The sequence below is a fragment of the Pleurodeles waltl genome, chromosome 3_1 (genome assembly GCF_031143425.1).
Source record: "Pleurodeles waltl isolate 20211129_DDA chromosome 3_1, aPleWal1.hap1.20221129, whole genome shotgun sequence".
Taxonomy (NCBI): domain Eukaryota; kingdom Metazoa; phylum Chordata; class Amphibia; order Caudata; family Salamandridae; genus Pleurodeles; species Pleurodeles waltl.
The window spans coordinates 1,396,816,608-1,396,829,171 of NC_090440.1; the positions used below are offsets into that span (position 1 = coordinate 1,396,816,608).

The 12,564-nt window shown below is 43.2% G+C and overlaps 1 long non-coding RNA gene across 1 annotated transcript in view; it reads right to left on the reverse strand.

Moving 5' to 3' along the window:
* Positions 1-5,803: 5,803 nt before the first annotated feature.
* The window catches only part of LOC138283359 (uncharacterized), a 75,143-nt gene continuing 68,382 nt past the window's right edge, over positions 5,804-12,564 (reverse strand). The window contains exon 3 of the long non-coding RNA XR_011201216.1: positions 5,804-6,268. This is a non-coding gene — a long non-coding RNA (uncharacterized lncRNA). The remainder of the gene's footprint in view (positions 6,269-12,564) is intronic.

The window sequence follows — 12,564 nt, forward strand, 5'->3', positions numbered from 1 at the left end:
ATTCCAAATCTGGCCTCAAACGATGACAGGTTGAAAACACACATCCAAACCTAACAACACATTGGGAACCATAATAACCTTGAGTGGTGGGAGCAATGGATGGCAGATGCATAGGGAAGTAGCTTTGGTGTACCTGCCAATGTGACAGCTCAATTGGAATTGGGAATAACCATGAAAACAATGGGATTTGGATACAGGATGGAACACAAATGCAAATACTAAATTTACACTGTTCACCCATGCCAAGGCCCTGATCCCCAAGCATATGACACATACTGTAAAGGGGTACCTAAATATTTATTTAACAGCAAAAAAGGATAATAAAACTAGGGGAAACACCTTAACTAACCCTATCCTAACTATACATTACCCACAACTGGCCCTAACTACCCTAATCTAAACTTACTTATCATAATTAACTAAACACTCTAAACATCACTCCACCCCCTTATATGTCAGGGCATATGTATGACAACATATACTAACCTAAACACATATATATATATTTTTGGTTTTTATATTTTATACACATAAACCCCAAAATCATCCCCCACCCACCCACCCACAAAAAAAACACATGTTAAAATATGATACACCCCTCCCTCCAACCCACTTATACTAACTAAACTAACAGCCTATTCTAACCTAACGCTAAGCCCCCTAAACCCACTAAAAATAAGAATCAGGAAAGAGGAGGGAGGGGAGGGAATCACGGCTCAGGGTCACAAAGTCACAAGTTTGCTCTCCGCAGGATCTTCTTTATCCCACGCAGTCTCCTGCTATTGCGGGACACCTCCTTCTGCAGCCTGTCTATCCTTCGCAACATCCATTGCATGTCTCGTCTCATGTTCATAAATTTGGCATTGTCTATGACTGCAGCAGGGGTTGTTTGTGAGCCACTAGTGGATGGTTGTGCTGGTGCCGGTGCCGTGCTTGAAGGGGGAGGTGCAGGAGCCTCTGTCTGTGAGCCTGGAGCTGAGGAGGTAGAGGGACCTGCAACAGTGGCTGTCATCCTTTGTGTGACTGTCGTTGGAGCCGATGTGCTGGTGGCTGTTGTGGGCAAGGATAGCCCCCCTTGTGCAAATACCCTCCAGACCCCTGTGGCTCTCTCATGGCGATAACACCGTGCCATGTTGCGGAACCCAGACTCCACATCTAGAATGTGGCCGTATTGCATTGCCTGCCTCTGGAATTCTCGGATCTGATTGGCATCCAAGTTGGCAGCTGTCAAAAAAGAGAAAGCCAAACATTAGTGACATCATTGTGTGATACATCTACTGATGATATTCTAACACTTTCTCAAAATTAGCTTAAACAGTCCAAATCACAGCATAGATCATAGATTGTCCCAGAGGAATTACATGCCAACGCAGCCTACACGTCTCCTATCTAACAGCACAGCAGTGCTCAAAAAGGTGTGTACCTGCTTAAATGATCTGTGCATCATTGTTCTGCCATTAGTCGCATAACAAATGTTGCAAGTACTCCACATGTGACAGGCCAACTAATGACTATCTTCTGGATGACAATCAAGGCCCACAAGATCTGTGATTTGTAAATGGAATTACTAGGACGGTATGCAGTTGCTATTCCTGATGGGGTATCCTAGTTTGGAACAAAGTAATGTTGGAATTACATGTCTGTCTTCTACACTGGGATCCTCACACCTAGGTACACATATTTCATAATCCTAACCCTGCGCCTCAGGGGGTGATGGACATGCAACTCATACTTTCAAACATCAAGGACAGCCAGGAAGCTTTGGACAGATGTCCATGGGTTTAGTCAGTCCACCACAGGTAAGGAGGCCTGCCAACTAGAATAGACTCAAACATTGGACAATCACATCCACATTTATGTTCCTAATTGCGGACAATTGTCAACATCATTTGATCTCACGAATACCTTTCCAAAAAACAAGCACATAGATGCAAGCAGCCATCTGGGCTTGAGCTGCATGCACACCTATGACATTCTACTCAAGTGAAACTTAAACATAACATGACATGTGGAGCTAGATGCTGCTAGGAAGTCAAAAATACAGTCCTACATGTTCATTAATTCACAGGGAGGCTCAAGTCTGTGGGTAGTACTTCGGCACCACTGGTCTGTGTGAGTCAGGGTATGACTTGCTGACTTAATCATAAACATGGCTACCTCCAAATTTTTCATTGGCATAAATGTAGCAACAAATATCACCCTGTTCCCCTGCCCATGCCTACAGCGCAGCACTAGAATCCCTAAATATGACTCTCCGCCACTGAATGTCCAATTCAAAAATGGAACAAAATGTCAAAGTCCATGCAAGTCACATATCAGATCATGTGCCAGCACATCATACCTTGCTATGTGTCCAACACACAGGAGTCAATCACACAACAGCTGCAAACACAACACAGAACTAATATATCAACACTTACTGGTTATGTATGGGTCCGCGAATCGAGCCACTTCTCCAATTGTGTACGGGGCTGGTCCACCTGTAAAACATGGAAGGGTGAAATGGGCTCAATGTCTGCTCACTGTACAAAACTTGGAACAACAAATCAATGTGTGTGAGACATTTTATATGATAGAGCAGCACCTCAGGCATGTACACACCCCAACAGACATACTATTGCAAGCATGTATTGTCTCTGTCACTCCAGTGAGTGATAGACACACATACAGTATGCACACGTGCACTGGCCCTAACAATCATGTGGTGAGAAACATGATTACTCAGTTTTGTGCTGTATTATTTATAGAGGGTACTCCATTTCTTCATTTGTTGTTATGAGAGACATGCAAAGCCACATTCCCTGTGCACTGCAACACCAGTCACTCAGGTATTGTGGCTTGTGCATCAAGGGACAATCAGTTACTGTGTGATGCTCATGTGGGTTGAGTTTAGCTCACAAATTATTGTGCTTTCTATGGTCCATTAAATGTGGGCCTGAGTTATCTGTAGGTTACATATGCCACATTGCCAGTGTACCCAGAGCTGTATATGCCCCCTATGACACCATGATGGCATGGATCTTGTGTGTTACTTGATGACAATGTTACGCTAAACATGGATTGGCCATTTATCTAAATCAAAACAACAAAGAAATATATGCTGACAGTTTCTAATTTGATCATCCATGACAGAATGCATGGGCACAGGTGTAGTCATTGCACCTGAAATGTTTTACTCAGGGCCCTGTATACATATATCAGGTATTGTAAATCACAGTTAGCCACATTCATCATCTTACATTTGCCAAGTTGGGTGATCTGTGGTTATACAACAAACTGACACTGTCCCCTAATTGAAACATGGTTTAGCAACTGTCCTACTGTGGCAATCTTGATGAGGTAGGTCTCAATTTGTATGCACCTTGGGAATGGCAGCAGTTTGGGGGAATGCTGGTCTGCTGATCTTAGCATACACCCATGTCTGTGAAAGCCTTCATACTGAGAAGTTAACAATTGTACATATGCTGCACTAGATCAGCAGGGGTGTACCAAACGTAAACTAGAAAACTATTTTGGCACTTTAAAAGTATGATGGAAGCAGTCAGGGGTCTCTTGCACAACATCGTGCAAATAAATAGTTTGTGACCATGCATTCACAAAGTTCAGGGATCCCAGGATGACCCATTAACTTATGAAAATTGCTTGGCTATAAAGTGACACAGATGGCAAATGCATCCCCTCTGTACCAGCAATTGTGGCCAAGGCAAATTAAAACACACAGGAACAATGAACATAGGGCCAGATAATCTCTTTTCTTTAATTATGTAGCATTTGCTTCATGTTTTTATGCGACAGCTATGAAAAGTAGCACCAAACAGTTAGATATTATCCCGTGTGCATTACTTTGCTATCCATAATTAATTTAAATGCTGCACAAAGCAAGTCAAAGTATCAGCCTAAGATATTACCAGAGGTTAGGAAGAACTTTGTACGTATGGCCATGAATACAGTTCAGACATGTATTCCTTCCAAATAATTGGGGACTACATGCATTCCTTGCTATAGTGTGTGAAATACATCTCATTCCTGGTACGCTCACAGGCCATGAATAAAACATATGTTTGAGCCGCCTTACCCTCATCTATTGGAGTCAAAGCAGCACTAATTTCCAAGATCAAGTTATGTTTTCTAAGTTTGTGCAGCTTTTGGGTCTACAAATGACGGCAATGTGTAGCAAATATTGTATAAATCAGGGCCACTGTATATTTAACTTGCATTCCACATGTCCACAAACATTTCATGCAGCATGCCAACAAATCTGCTACTGTCACTACAGAGTATTTAAATGTGCACATTAATCTGATTTTTACTCACCAACAGGGCCACCAATCACCACACCCAGGTGGTCCAGCAGGTCTTGCTCTATGGTCACAAGGTCAGCCCAGCGATGTTTGATTTGGTGGTCGTTGCGCTAGGTGTTGAATATTCTTTTCAGATGGAACAGCACCTTGGACCAATTGAGCCTCCTCACCTCGGTGTGATACCCCTGTATCACCCTGCCACCAGCCTCTAACATCAGGGGGAGGAAGTGGCACACCAGTCAAATGAAAGCCCCCAGCTCCCCCTCTCCCATTCTCCCCAGACTTGGCCTTCCCAACATGACAAAAATAATAGGGATAGGAAAGGGAAAATAGGAAAATACAGGGACAGAAGGCAGGAAAATGAAACTTAAAGAACCCACAAACAGCCCAACAATACCCCAATTAACAATACCCACTACACACTCCCAACAGTACAAAGAAAAAATTAGACACCAAAAATGACAAAAACACACTTACACTGACTTAAACAACAGATGACAATTAGAATGGCACACAGGAGACAAAAGCACAATTTGGACAGACACACTTCGCAACCCAGCCACCCAGTCGAGAAGAATCACAGACTGCAAAGTGAAAGTGGAAGTACACCCACTGTATCAGTTCTGTAAACAGAATATCCTATTACATCACTTCCTGTCTCAAATGTGGTGCGTTTATATTATGATGCGTGAAAATTTTATGGCGCTTACGGGCTTTGCGTCAATATGCTTAAAAATTACACTGCATTCAAAGATCAATATATTTTTCATGGAAAACCAATTTCATGGGGTGCAGTGTTGCTAAGGACCAATAGATGTATAATGGCTGTGGGCGTCATTTTTCAACACATATGCAGCATATTTTGACGCATAAGCGTCTTTTATTTGAGTCAAAATATCTGTCTTTAACTGTGTTTGTGTCATTTTTCACATTTTTTATGTACATGAAAGCTGTAACTATACAGAGATAGGCTGTTACGGGCCTTGTAATGGGTCGACCGACACGCCGCCGACCCAGCAGTCCCCTGGGGAACCCATTGCATCTGGCCTGCCTGACCCGGATGCCATACCACCATCAACCAATCAGGCAACACTTCCGGGTGACGGTGGGGTTTGTAAACCCCTCATAGACGAGACATGGACGGCAGCAGCAGCACGAGGAGGAATACCTTGGGAGGCGGCGCCGAAGGAGGATCGCAACGTACACCACAGAGAGGATGGACGTGCCATCTGAGCCAGCGTCTTCGAAGCAGACTCCAGACCTCGCAAGTGGAACGCGATGATGGCAGTTTTTTCCCTGTTCCAGAGATGGGAGGACTAGGAGGCGGCAAGACCAGAAAACCGCCAGGCCCTGGGGACAGCGTGGCCTTGGCAGTTACGGTCCTATAGAGGACAAGCATCTAACATACTTTCAGTACGAGCGTGAGGCGGCCAGGCCGGTGGAGTACATAATACTAGTTTAGTTTTAGTATTGTTTTTTTTTTGTTGTTTCCTATTTCAGTTTAAGCTGTATAATAAGGTTTTTTTTCCTTCACAGCGTTAACCCCAAAAGACGTACAAGAGACAAGGAAAAACAAGACAGAATGATGTCTGATCTTTAGTTTATTATTTTGTTTGTTAACACAAAAGAGAAAAAAAAAGAAGAAATCCAAAACGGCTTAGTTTTTTTTTAATTAAAACCGAGAAAAGCAACGACTAGAAAAGGGGTAAGAGAAAATACCCCAGACAGGGTCAGAGATACAGAAAAATCTAGAAGAAGACAAGATAGCCAAGACGAAAAGAAGACAAGAAAAAATAGACCCAGAGAATAAGAGGAGAATCAGAAAAGAAGAACAGTAGACAGTAAAAAGAAGTCATAGAGAAAAAGAAAACAGTTTAGGAAAAAAGAAAAAAAGAAATTAAACTTACCACTCCACGAACAGTTGTCTTTATCTTCTTCTTTCCCACATGCGGCTCCTGAGACACCATCTGAAAGGAAGAAACAGAAGAGGATGAACACCCCGTGAACCCAGAAGGCAGAACAAGGAAAAGGACTCATATCCAATAAACCAAAAAGAAACAAACAAAACCATAAACGATGCAATAATAATACTAATTAATAAAGCCAAATTAACAGTGAACTGCTGGCTGCGAGTCTTCCTTACAGTACCCCTGTTACAGGCCTGTTGTGTGTGTTCCAGTGTTTGGGCACATGTGACAGACCACACTACAGCGGACCATAATACTCATGTTGTTGTGCCGGATTAGCACTCTTAACTGACGCAACAGCAACCCAGACATTTGGAATAAAAATTTATATTCCCTAGTTTGAGCCGGTGGTATGTCAATAGAGGATAGCAAGGCTACGCAACTTAATACATTCACTCATGGCCTGTGTGTTTATGTCGGTGAATTGGCTATTTCAATTGTTGTTGTACCTCTGTGTGAACGTCACAAGACATGTTTTGCATAATGCGCTTGTATGCAAGAGTTGTGAATGTGGATGACAATCTGATGCCATTCCTTGAGGTACATCAGTCAGGATATGTGTTTGTCATACCTGTAGCGTCTTATGCTGTGTGAATTTCCCTGACTTTGGGGACAAAACATCTCCCATGACAAACTATGCACAAGATAGATAGAGGATGGTTGATAATGGCAATATTACAAGGGTAAGCCATCACATGTACTGGAATGTTGGATACCACTTCATAGTCACTTTTTTGTATACTACCCATGAGTAAGGCATTTGAACATGCTAGGTAGGTACATTGTGTGTGACACAGAGTGCCAACACCAATCCAAAAAAATTATGGTACACCACAGTTTGAGTCATATAAATGACCTATGTCTCTTCTGTGGCAGTGGAGGACCAGCAGACCATGCTGCATGTGTTCACATATTTCCATTGGTTCATTGCACAAAGGTGTCCAGTTCAAGTGTGTGGACATGTGTACCCTGTGTCAGTATTGGCCTCCATGTTGTCACAGTTACGTGCAGGTCTAGTCATGAGTCTGTGGATCCATTCCATGCATTAACAGAGTATCCTTCAAAGCAGAATTGACCTAAGCCCAAAGATAAATTGACGACACACATGGGGATAGTCCAGCCATGGCACTACTGAACTTTTATAAGGCTGACAACAGGACAACCTTGGTGTGCTCAAAAACTTTATGTATCAGTAATAGGAAACTGGCAGATTTCATCACAACATTTGTGCACCCGGTGGCATCTAAAATTCCCACTGCAACAGGGAACATCAGTGCCTCTGTGCTGATTAATCTCACAGCTAGTCACCACGCAAGCCCCATTAAAAGAATGGGGCCGATGTGAATCTATGTGTGGACCGTCAGGGCACAAACATGTTTTGTCTTTTCATACACATTAGGATACCTTGTGTGTTGTGCTTGAGGCACCGTACCAAATCCATGCATACAGCCATAGTACACTGTTACTGTTTAGCACTCATGAATACATGAAACCCAGACAAGGGATGGGGGCTGGATTAGGCAATTTGAATACATGTCCCAGATCATAATGCAATAAGTAAACTGATTAAACTATACTATCTTTTTGAGGATTCATCGTAGACCTACCAGACACAATACTCCAGGAGGAAAGAGACGGCATGGAAAGCAAGCATGAGACAAATGTAGCCACAGGGAACCTCTATGGTTAACACAAAAACAGGAACCAGTCAGGCTAGCAGGATGCAGGCTCTGTCAGGAACAAAAATGAACAAGGCAAATAAACAGTGAGCAGACTCTGACTTGGAAAAGCTGGAACAACACTATGGGAACTAAAAACTGTACTTGTGGTGTGGGCTGCAACGTTACACAATCCCCCAAGGGCTGTGTTACACAAGTGATTGATACGGCAATGCACAACAAGGATATTCAGAAAATTGCAGGTTCTAAGCAGTTCCAGGCAGCAGCAATGGCAGTGCAGGTTCAAATGGCTGGTCTGCATGGAAGTGCTCACAGGTGTGAGCATCCTTCAGTCTCTCACACGTCCTGGAGTTGAGAATCAAGTTCAAAGGGCCAACTGGACACTTCACATGGGAAGCAATGGACAGCTGATTACAGGTCCTACTGACTACCAGGCAGTGCATTATCGGGCCTGAAGTCCATGCAGACTGATGAACTATGACTATGGCATGCCATACTGAAGAGGGAAGCACACAGGACTCAGAATGGGAGTCTGGGTGTGTGTAGATGAAGGTTATCAAGGTACAGATAGTCCATTTACAGGGCCCCCTAGAGAAGGGTGGGCGCTGAGTGAAAACATGGCAGTGGCAGGACTTATTACCTGGGATGTGCTGCGCAGGGCATGTCTTGTGAGCAATGCTTGTCATACCTGGGGCACTCGTGCTATCCATTTTCAGCGTTGTAGGACTCCTTGTCACACATGCTCCTTGCAAACTCATCTAATGTCACACTTACTGCTGTCAAGGGTCTGGTCGTACATTCCTGTTACCAATGCAATAACACATCCACTGCTTCATGTATGAATCACTTTTTTATCTTATGATTGATGGTGTTTTAGTTGTGTGTCATGTGCTTCAATGAACCATGTTAGCAACATGAATGAGTCATAGCTGTGGTCCTCTAATTTTGCCCTTCACATGTGAAATAGACAGGACATATGACCTTTCCACTGTGTGTGATGTTGGCTGTACATTCATACCCATCAAATGTGATGTGGCTTTTTCAGTATCCTAATCTGTATTTCTGCAATGCTCCATGAGGCTAATCTTTGATTATGATTCCTAGGGATCATGTGATGCATAAATAAATACCCAGACCATGATTGAGTGATGAAGTGAGGTGTTTAATGACATATGGTAAGAAAGTGGTGATGGTGACTAGAGTTAAAAGAAGTTTCGTACAATGTGTTGTCTCAATCCTGCTGCAGTGTTTGGATGGTCCACCTCATGTGGACAAACAGCATCCTCCTTTTCCTCCTCTTCAGGCATTTGTGGGTCTGGTTCATAGAGGGGAATGTTCCTCCTTACACAAATGTTGTGCAGGATGGCAAAGGTCAAAAAGATCTTGCAGACCATTTCAGGTGAATATAAGAGGCTGCCTCCGGTGATGTCGAGGGACCGGAATCTGGACTTCAGGATGCCAAACGTCCTCTCTACTATGGTGCGTGTTCTCCTATGTGCCTCATTATAGGCACGCTCTGCTGCTGTGCTTGGGTTGGCAAATGGGGTCATGATCCATGGCTGGATCCCATAACCCTGATCAGCTGAAAGAGAAAATGAGTGTAAATATTTGGTTGTTGGTTGGTTACACCTTGATTATCACTTTGCATGGCAGTTGGTATCTTGTGTCATCTGTGACTCAACTGTGTTTGTGTTACTGTGTGGGATCCTAGGCTTGAAGGATGTTCTATCAGCATTCGGTTGTTTACTTATCTAAACTGGTATTTGGCTGATTGACCGGATATCAGCAGTATATTTGTAAACTTGCAGCTCATTGTGTATCTTCCATGCATTATGTCATGTGAAAGAAGTGTTCATGTGCCATCACTGGAGGTGACATGATACTTCCACACACAGAATCAATTCCACTGTGGTGGTAACACGGTTGCACTATGTGGCCTGAACATCCCATCCAATTCAACAAATGTAATAGCATGTGAAAAACAACAGTGAGGACCTCTGATTTGGCTAGGTGACAATGTACAACACATCTCCATTAGTTTGCAGCACTGAAGTGTTCGCACTTGACAAATATCCCATGTGTGACACGTTCTATGCAAACCTATTTTTGTGCCCTCACTGAGTTGCCTCATGTGCAAACGTGTACTTAAACTACTGAACCTGGTCCAGGTAAGCTGGCTAACTTGGTTGTGGGGGTGATGGTTTAAGTGTCAAAAGGTCCATATGCCTGTACGTCTGTTGTTTATATGTGTAATTGTCTCAATTTGTATGTGTAGCAATGTGCACTTTGCAATATCGTCACATCAATATGTGTTCTTAGCATAGTCCACTTCCTTATTGGTAGCGGAAAATGTCCCCTCAGGAGTGATGTGAGATGTTGGTACTGCCTCAATGATTCCATGTGACCTTCATTCGAGTCATCATCATCATGCTATGTGTCTCATGGTGTTGGACCTGCAGAGAAACACATTACACACCCCTTACACAGTACGTATTGCTTGGAAGGGTGTGTGATTGAGTGCTATTGATGTGATATTGTAAGATTCATCTTCCAAGTTGTATTGCCAGTTAAGGCCATGTCATTGTCACTGTGTGGTTTTAAATTGGTTCCTTGTGGCTCTGGAGTGGAATCTGTTGTTATTTGCATCTGTCATTTGTCCATAGTTATGTATCCCATAGGGTCAGGATATCAAACATGACTAGCAGTGTCACAATCCTAGTGTCTTCCTGCCCACGTGTCAATGTAGTGATGTATGTGTTGTGTGTCCTACAGGGTTGCTGTACTGTGCATATATAACTAGATTTCTGTCTTTACCAACAAGTAGGCCATTTCCATATTGTCCATCCTGGAAGTGTTGATTGATGGTGCAGTGGCGGAAGATGAATGAATCATGTACACTCCCAGTATACTTTGCCACGATGTTGGTAATCAATCCCCGGTGATCCACAATGGCCTGCACATTGATGGAGTGTGTGTGCTTCCTGTTGCGGTATAGATGCTCGGATGCAGCAGGTGGCACAATCCGTACCTATGTGCAGTCAATGGCACCAAGCACGTGTGGGAAGCCATTGATTTGGTAGAAGCCCTGTTTGGTCTCCTGCTGTTTCAGCTGTGTGCTGGGGAAGCTGATGTGGCAGGGTGTGAGGGAGATGATGGCATCTAGTACCTTGGGTAGGAAGGCAGAGACTGAAGGCTGTGAGATCCGGGCAACCAGGGCACCAGTGGTTTGAAAAGAGCAACTTGCCAACATGTGGAGGACAGCTAGCAGCTTGGTCTCTGGTGGAATGATGTGGGGTGTCTGCAAGCTGGGTGCCAACTGTGGCTCAATGTGGTGCAGCAGCTGCGGTATGGCTTGCCAGTTTAGTCTGTACCTCTGGATGATGTCATGTTCCCTGAGGCCCTGAAGGGTTGTCCTGGTCCTGAATATCCTCTCCTGCCTTCTGCGTTGCCTTTGGGGTCCCTTCTGGAGTGGTGGAAGCTGCTGCTGTTGGTCCTGTGCTCCGCATCTTCGTGCATGCTGGATGGATAGCACCTCCATGTTTTCCTTTTGGAACTCTGATGTTGCTTCTGTGGGTTTTCCTTAAGTACTGGTGTGTTTGCCCCATTTTAACGCCTGCCCTGACCTAGGCGTTAATTTGTGATGCAAATTGGGATGTGCGCCATTTTTCGACTCCACCTCCCAGCCGTGCACATTTTTGCACAGTTGGATAAATATGGCGCACAGGTGTTTAAGTCATTTTTTGGACGAGAACGCCTACCTTGCATGTCATTGCATGGTGTAAGGTTTGCGCTGAATTGAGTTAAAAAATGTATGCAAATCCAGCGCAAGCAGAGTATAAATACACCCCTTGCTTTCATATGTAGGGATGTATTAGGTAAGTGCTTACAGCATTAACATCCATCAGGCATTCATGTATCATATATTCATATTTCAGTGTACTTTATCCAGTTAATTAGAAATATACTTGCTGCAGCTCTGTTTTTTGCTTTCCAAAATAAATCTAATAAAAACATGTGAAATAATAAGAACATGACTGAAATGACCAAAAATTAAATACTATAAAATCGGGAACCCTAATGATAATTGGCATAGGCAATGGTTTCATTATTGTAATTACTTGTATATTTTTCAATATTTTCTATGGGTTTTTTTAAGGGTTCAGTTTTTAACGTTTGATTGCTCTTCTCTAGCAATGTTACTGCCTGAGGAATAGTGGAAATCTCCAACATCGTTTTTTCTAGGTTAAACCATTCTAATTCTAAATTTCTGGCTGTGCAGTGTGGTACTGTTTCCAGGCTCAGAATTATCCAGTCCTTTGAGCAATTGTTACCTACAAAACTTAACCTGGCTTAAAGTGTCATATCATCAGTAAAATCGGTACAAATTGCCCGATAGGAATACAAGCTTTAAGACAAGGTGTTACTTGTGTGGCATGCAACTCAAGTCTCCTACTTTTATGCTACAAAGTCTTTCTGTTTTCTATGTCAGCCAACGTGGAAAAACTCCTTAACATACAAAGAAAATAGCTTTATCAATGCTTTGAATTCAGTTACCAAGGGCCTAATTAAGTTCATCAAGCAGCATATGTTATACTTCAGACTGCTCCCATTTGCGAT